Source organism: Theropithecus gelada, chromosome 16 (genome assembly GCF_003255815.1).
Source record: "Theropithecus gelada isolate Dixy chromosome 16, Tgel_1.0, whole genome shotgun sequence".
In the NCBI taxonomy this organism is placed as follows: Eukaryota; Metazoa; Chordata; class Mammalia; order Primates; family Cercopithecidae; genus Theropithecus; species Theropithecus gelada.
In genome coordinates, this window is record NC_037684.1 from 24,782,353 (window position 1) to 24,789,594 (window position 7,242).

Sequence of the window (7,242 nt, forward strand, 5' to 3'; positions counted from 1 at the left end):
TTTTTTTGAGACGGAGTCTCGCTCTGTCACCCAGGCTGGAGTGCAGTGGCCGGATCTCAGCTCACTGCAAGCTCCGCCTCCCGGGTTTACGCCATTCTCCTGCCTCAGCCTCCCGAGTAGCTGGGACTACAGGCGCCCGCCACCACGCCCGGCTAATTTTTTGTATTTTTTAATAGAGACGGGGTTTCACCGTGTTAGCCAGGATGGTCTTGATCTCCTGACCTCGTGATCCGCCCGTCTCGGCCTCCCAAAGTGCTGGGATTACAGGCTTGAGCCACTGCGCCCGGCTATTTTTTATATTTTTTGAGACAGAGTCTCACTCTGTCTCCCAGGCTGGAGTGCAGTGGCAAGATCTCAGCTCACTGCAACCTTCACCTCCCGGGCTCAAGCAATTCTCCTGCTTCAGCCTCCCAAGTAGCTGAGATTACAGGCATGTGCCACCACACCCAGCTAATTGTTGTACTTTTAGTAGAGACCGGGTTTCACCATGTTAGCCAGGCTGGTCTCGAACTCCTGACCTCAGGTAATCCGCCCGCCTTGGCCTCCCAAAGTGCTGGGATTACAGTCGTGAGCCACCACGCCCAGCCAAATTTTCTTTTTGAAAAAAATTTTCAACTTTTATTTTAGATACAGATATTTATGTGCAGATTTGTTACATTGGAACATTGCATGATGTTGGGGTTTGTAGTACGGGTCCTGTCACCCTGGTAGTGAGCATAGAACCCGATAGGTAGTTTTGTAGGCTTTTTTTTTTTTTTTTTTTTTTTTTTTTTTTTTTTTTTTTTTTCTTTCTTTTTTTTTTTTTTTTTTTTTTTTTTTTTTTTTTTTTTTTTTGGGACGGAGTCTCGCTCTGTCACCCAGGCTGGAGTGCAGTGGCCGGATCTCAGCTCACTGCAAGCTCCGCCTCCCGGGTTCACGCCATTCTCCTGCCTCAGCCTCCCGAGTAGCTGGGACTACAGGCGCCCGCCGCCACGCCCGGCTAAGTTTTTGTATTTTTAGTAGAGACGGGGTTTCACTGTGTTAGCCAGGATGGTCTCGATCTCCTGACCTCGTGATCCGCCCGTCTCGGCCTCCCAAAGTGCTGGGATTACAGGCTTGAGCCACCGCGCCCGGCCTGTTTTGTAGGCTTTTTAAGGCTTTTAATTTTCTACCTCGTGGAGGCAGTGCAGTGCATGGTTGATAACAATTATCATATTATCTTTTTTTTAAAGGGTTATGATAAGGCTTTAAATGAGACCACCATGATATATATAAAAAAAGGAAGACAATGTTTACAAAATGCCTAGCACAATGCCGAGCCCACAGTAAGAACGTTGTACAAATGGAAAAAAACTAACTTCTTTTTTTAGAGTTGGGGGTTTCCCTCCGTTGCCTAGGCTACAGTGCAGTGGTGTGATCATGGCTTACAGCAGCCTCAAACTCCTGGGCTGGAGATCTTCCTGCCTCAGTACTCCACCCACTTCTGCTCTGTGGCTGGAATTGTATTAATAGGTGTGAACCATCATGTCCAGCTCAAAACTAACTCTTTTTGATTCACCAACCTCCCCTGAAGACATCCAAGACCTCAGAAATGTAGATTCAAATTTCTCCCCTAGATAATCAGTTCTATCATGGAGAATCACTAAAACAAACCCTCTAAACAAAGACTTGCTCTAAATTGTGTGTATAGATTCCAGGAGCTCCAGGAATTTAAAGGAATAGAAACCAAGAATGTCAGAGCTGAAAGAAATCTTAGAGGTCAACTGGAGGCTGAGTGCACTGGCTCACACCTGTAATCCCAGTATTTAGGGAGGCCAAGGTGAGAGGATCACTTGAGCCCAGGAGATCAAGACCAGCCTGGGAAACAAGGCCAGACTTTATCTCTATGACAGTTTTAAAAAATTAACCAGGCACAGTGGCATGCATCTGTAGTCCCAGCTGCCTGAAAGGCTAAGGTCACAGGATCCCTTAAGCCCAGGAGTTCAAGGTTACGATGAGCTATGATGGCACCACTGCATTCCGGCCTGCGTGACATAATGAGGCCCTGTCTCAAAAAAAAAAAAAAAAAGAAAATTAAAATTAAAATACTATGTTCTGGCTGGGCGCGGTGGCTCACGCCTATAATCCTAGCACTTTGGGAGGCCGAGGCAGGCGGATCACCTGAGGTCAGGAGTTCGAGACCAGCCTGACCAACATGGAGAGACCCTCTCTCTACTAAAAATGCAAAGTTAGACGGGTGTGGGGCCGCATGCCTGTGGTCCCAGTTACTCGGGAGGCTGAGGCAGGAGAATCGCTTGAACCTGGGAGGCGGAGGTTGTGGTGAGCCAAGGTTGCGCCACTGCACTCCAGCCTGGGCAATAAGAGCGAAACTCCATCCCCCGACAAAAAAAAGACCATGTTCTTAGCCACGCTGCCACGAAGCCAATGAGTCAGTTAAAGTAAATGAGGGATTCCGTGATGGTCAGCATTCTGTGATGTGCTGGAAGCAGGCACAGTGGCAAGTGCCTTTGTCCCATCTGCTTGAGAGATTGAGGCAGGAGGATCACTTAAGCCCAGTTGTTCAAAGCTATAGTGCCCTGTGATAGCACCTGTGAATAGCCACCATATACCATCCTGGCAACATATCAAGCCCACAATCAGAGTATTTACACCATGGACATAGGCAAATGCTACAAATCAGGGTTCCCCTCTCCCAGCCTGGCAAGGTAGTTGTTAAACCCTTACCAGGATATCACTGGTCAGCATATTTTCCCTAAAATTATAAAAGGGTACAAATGTATCTGCATAGGAGGATGAGCATGTCTGCCAGAGTGTGGCCACAAGTGTAGCTATTGAGGTCCACTTTGTGCATCTAAGGGACTAGGCACACTGGGCGCAGTGGCAAGCCAGGCGTGGTGGCTCACGCCTATAATCCTGCACTTTGGGAAGCTGAGGCAGGTGGGTCACCTGAGGTTAGGAGTTCAAGACCAGCCTGGCCAATGTGGTGAAACCTCATCTCTACTAAAAAGCCAAAATTAGTCGGCCATGGTTGTGGGCACCTGTAGTCCCAGCTACTTGGGAGGTTGAGGCAGGAGAATCGTTTGAACCCGGGAGGCAGAGGTTGCAGTGAGCTGAGATCACACCACTGCACTCTAGCCTGGGCAACGAGAGCGAAATTTGGTTTCAAAAAAAAAAAGAAGTCGGGCACACAGTAATCCCTGTATGCTCACGCCTGTAATCCCAGCACTCTGGGAAGCCGAGGCGGGCCGATCACCTGAGGTCAGGAGTTCAAGACCAGCCTGACCACCACGGAGAAACCCCGTCTCTACTAAAAATACAAAAACTTGGCCAGGCTTAGTGGTACATGCCTGTAATCCCAGCTACTCCGGAGGCTGAGGTAGGAGAATCGCTTGAACCTGGGAGGCAGAGGTTGCAGTGAGCTGAGATCGTGCCATTGCACTCCAGCCCAGGCAACAACAGTGAAACTCCATCTGAAAAAAAAGAAAAAAAAAGAAAAAAAAAAAAGGGACTAGGCATGTGTGTATGCATTTGAAGGCATGAATTATTAAATCTAAGGTCTTCATTGTGAGTGAGCAGATCAGTGTGCATACCTTAGGGCATTGCATAACGAGTCAAAGAGTAAGGGAGGAAGCAGGTGTATCTAGATGGTGTCAGTGAGTACCTAAGGGACCAAGTTTTGTGTTTGGAAGTTATGTAGTTAAGACCTCTTGGCCGGGCGCGGTGGCTCAAGCCTGTAATCCCAGCACTTTGGGAGGCCGAGGCGGGTGGATCACGAGGTCAGGAGATCGAGACTATCCTGGCTAACATGGTGAAACCCCGTCTCTACTAAAAATACAAAAAATTAGCCGGGCACGGTGGCGGGCGCCTGTAGTCCCAGCTACTTGGGAGGCTGAGGCGGGAGAATGGCGTGAACCCGGGAGGCGGAGCTTGCAGTGAGCCGAGATCACGCCACTGCACTCCAGCCTGGGAGACACAGTGAGACTCCGTCTCAAAAAAAAAAAAAAAAAAAGACCTCTTATGATGGCTGGGGGTGGTGGCTCCTGCATGGAATCTCAGCACTTTGGGAGGCCAAGGTGGGTGGATCACTTGAGGTTAGGAATTTGAAACCAGCCTGGCCAACATGGCAAAACCCTGTCTCTACTAAAAATACAAAAATTAGCCAGGTGTGGTGATGTGCGCCTGTAGTCCCAGCTACCCGGGAGGCTGAGGCAGGAGAATCGCTTGAACCCGGGAGGTGGAGATTGCGGTGAGCTGAGATCACGCCATTGCACTCTAGCCTAGGCAACAAGAGTGAAACACCATCTCAAAAAAAAAAAAAAAAAAAGAAAAAAGAAATAGATTTGGCTTCAAATAACAGGAAAACACAAAATAATAGTGGCTTTAGTAAGACAGAACATTATTTCTCTTTCTCATAAACAATACTTTCCTGGCAGGGGAGATACCATTATCCTGAAGGTGGTTTTCTTAGGGCGAGGCTCATCCATTGCACTCCGAATGTGCTGACTCCTGCAATTTCCCCAAATGTGGGAAACTCGACTGCGTAATTTGTGGTAGTGGGGGACTGTGTTCGCGCTCTAGTAAAATAAAAAATAAAAATAAAAAATAGCCTGGGCATAGTAGCTCACGCCTGTAATCCTAGTACTTTGGGAGGCCAAGGTGGGCGGATTGCCTGAGCTCAGGAGTTCGAGACCAGGCTGGGCAACATGGTGAAACCCTGTCTCTACTCAAAAAAAAAAAAAAAAAAAAAAAGTTAGGTATGGCGGCGTGCGCCTGTAGTCCTAGCTACTCGGGAGGCTGAGGCAGAATTGCTTGAACCTAAGAGGCAGAGGTTGCAGTGAGCCAAGATCGTGCCACTGCAGTCCAGCCTGGCGACAGAGCGAGACTCTGTCTCAAAATAAATAAATAAATAAACACTCAGAGATTGGTGGCGTAGGGCTGGTATGACAGTCTGCTCCGTAAAAATCCTTGGGGATTGAAGCTCATTGTACTCATGGTTCCACCATTCCTCTAGGTCCAAAACGGCAGCTACATTTTGAAGCTCATTGGAACCTCCATCTCCCGGGTTCAAGCAATTATCCTGCCTCAGCCTCCCGAGTAGCTAGGATTACAGGCATGCGCCATCATGCCTGGCTAATTTTTTGTATTTTTAGTAGAGACAGGGTTTCACCATGTCGGTCAGGCTGGTCTCAAATTCCTGACCTCAGGTGATCTGCCTGCCCTTATGCTTGGGCCCACTCCCACACTGTAGAGTTTTCTTTCTTTTTTCTTTTTTTCTTTCTTTCTTTTTTTTTTTTTTTTGAGACTGAGTCTGGCTCTGTCGCCCAGGCTTGAGTGCAGTGGCCCGATCTCAGCTCACTGCAAGCTCCGCCTCCCGGGTTTACGCCATTCTCCTACCTCAGCCTACGGAGTAGCTGGGACCACAGGCGTCCGCCACCTCGCCCAGCTAGTTTTTTTGTATTTTTTAGTAGAGACGGGGTTTCACCGTGTTAGCCAGGATGGTCTCGATCTCCTGACCTCGTGATCCGCCCGTCTCAGCCTCCCAAAGTGCTGGGATTACAGGCTTGAGCCACCGCGCCCGGCTTCTTTTTTTTTTTGAGATGGAGTTTCCCTCTGTTGCCCAGGCTGGAGTGTAATGGTGCAGTCTTGGCTCACTGCAACCTTGGCCTCCCGGGTTCAAGTGATTCTCCTGCCTCAGCCTCCCAAGTAGCTGGGATTACAGGTGTGTGTCAACACATCTGGCTACTTTTGTATTTCTTTTAGTAGATCGAGGGTCTCACCATGTTGGCCAGGCTGGTCTCGAACTCCTGACCTCAAGTGATTCACCCGAGTCAGCCTCCCAAAGTGCTGGGATTACAGGCATGAGCCACCGCGCCCACGCTACTTTCATTTTCAATAAATCCCTTAATTCCTTCCTTGCTTTGTTTGTTTTGTCCAGTTGTTTTTTCAAGACCCCAAGAACCTGGACACCCTCCACCGTTAACATAGTTTGGCGAGACAGCCAGGAGGAAAACCTAAGCCCAAAGTTTGGGATTTATTTTCCCCCTTTTTCCTTTTCCTTTCTGCTCCATAAAGGGGAATCTCTCTCTCTCTCTCTCTCGCTCTCTCTCTCTCCGTTTCTCTCTCTTTCTCTCTTCCTTTCCAACCCGGGACCCTTGGTGGTCAGCGCCTAAACATGGAAGCAACTGCAGGTTTTTGGCCTTGGCCAGTGAGACTAAGGGGTTTCCATGTGTAGACGCCTAACTACCACCTCCTGGTTCGCTTAAGGAACCTGGGTCTTTTTCCTTTTTTTCCTTTTTTTTTTTTTTTTTTTGAGACGGAGTCTCGCTCTGTCGCCGAGGTTGGAGTGCATCGGCAGGATCTCTGCTCACTGCAACCTCTTCCTCCCAGGTTCAAGGAATTCTCTGCCTCAGCCTCCGGAGCAGCTAGGATTACAGGCACCAGCCACCACACCCGGCTAATTTTTTGTATTTTTAGTAGAGACGGGGTTTCGACATTTTGGCCAAGCTGGTCTTGAACTCCTGACCTCGTGATCCACCCACCTCGGCCTCCCAAAGTGCTGGGATTACAGGCGTGAGCTACCGCGCCCAGCCACAGATGACTGATTTTATCTCAAAAAATGAATAACAATCATAACTGATATTTATTTGTGTGCCAGGCATTGCACGAAATGATTTACTACATTTTTTTCTTTTTTTTTGAGACGGAGTCACTCTCTTGTCGCTCAGGCTGGAGTGCAATGGCACAATCCTGGTTCATCGCAACCTCCGCCTCCTGGGTTCAAGCGATTCTTCTGCTTCAGCCTCCTGAGTACCAGGGATTACAGATGCGCACCACCACACCCTGCTAATTTTTTTGTATTTTTAGTACAGACGGGGGTTTCTCCTTGTTGGCCAGGCTGGTCTCGAACTCCTAACCTCAGGTGATCCACCCGCCCCAGCCTCCCGAAATGCTGGGATTACAGGCTTGAGCCACCGCGCCCGGCCATGAGTAGGTATTATTCTATTTCACTACTGTGGATAGTGAACCATAAAGACATTAAAATAATTTGCCTTAAGTTCCTGTACCATATGTAGTGGAACTGAGCTTCGCAGCCAGGCAATCTGACTTCAGAGTTCAACTTAACTTCAAGGCCCTTCGTAGTCAGAATCCTTTGTATGTGATTCCAACAGGTTAACTCCGTTAGGGCAGAGGGCTATTTTATGCTCAATATGGAACCCTGGATGGCCAACACAGCGTTTGGCACGTAAGAGGTGGTCCAGGGGC

The 7,242-nt window shown here is 48.6% G+C and overlaps 1 non-coding gene across 1 annotated transcript; it reads left to right on the top strand.

Annotated features, from left to right (window-relative positions):
- Nucleotides 1–4,397: 4,397 nt before the first annotated feature.
- On the top strand, nucleotides 4,398–4,557 carry LOC112610455. The gene has a single exon (XR_003116355.1). It is a non-coding gene; the product is annotated as a U1 spliceosomal RNA (small nuclear RNA).
- The last annotated feature ends 2,685 nt before the right edge of the window (nucleotides 4,558–7,242 follow it).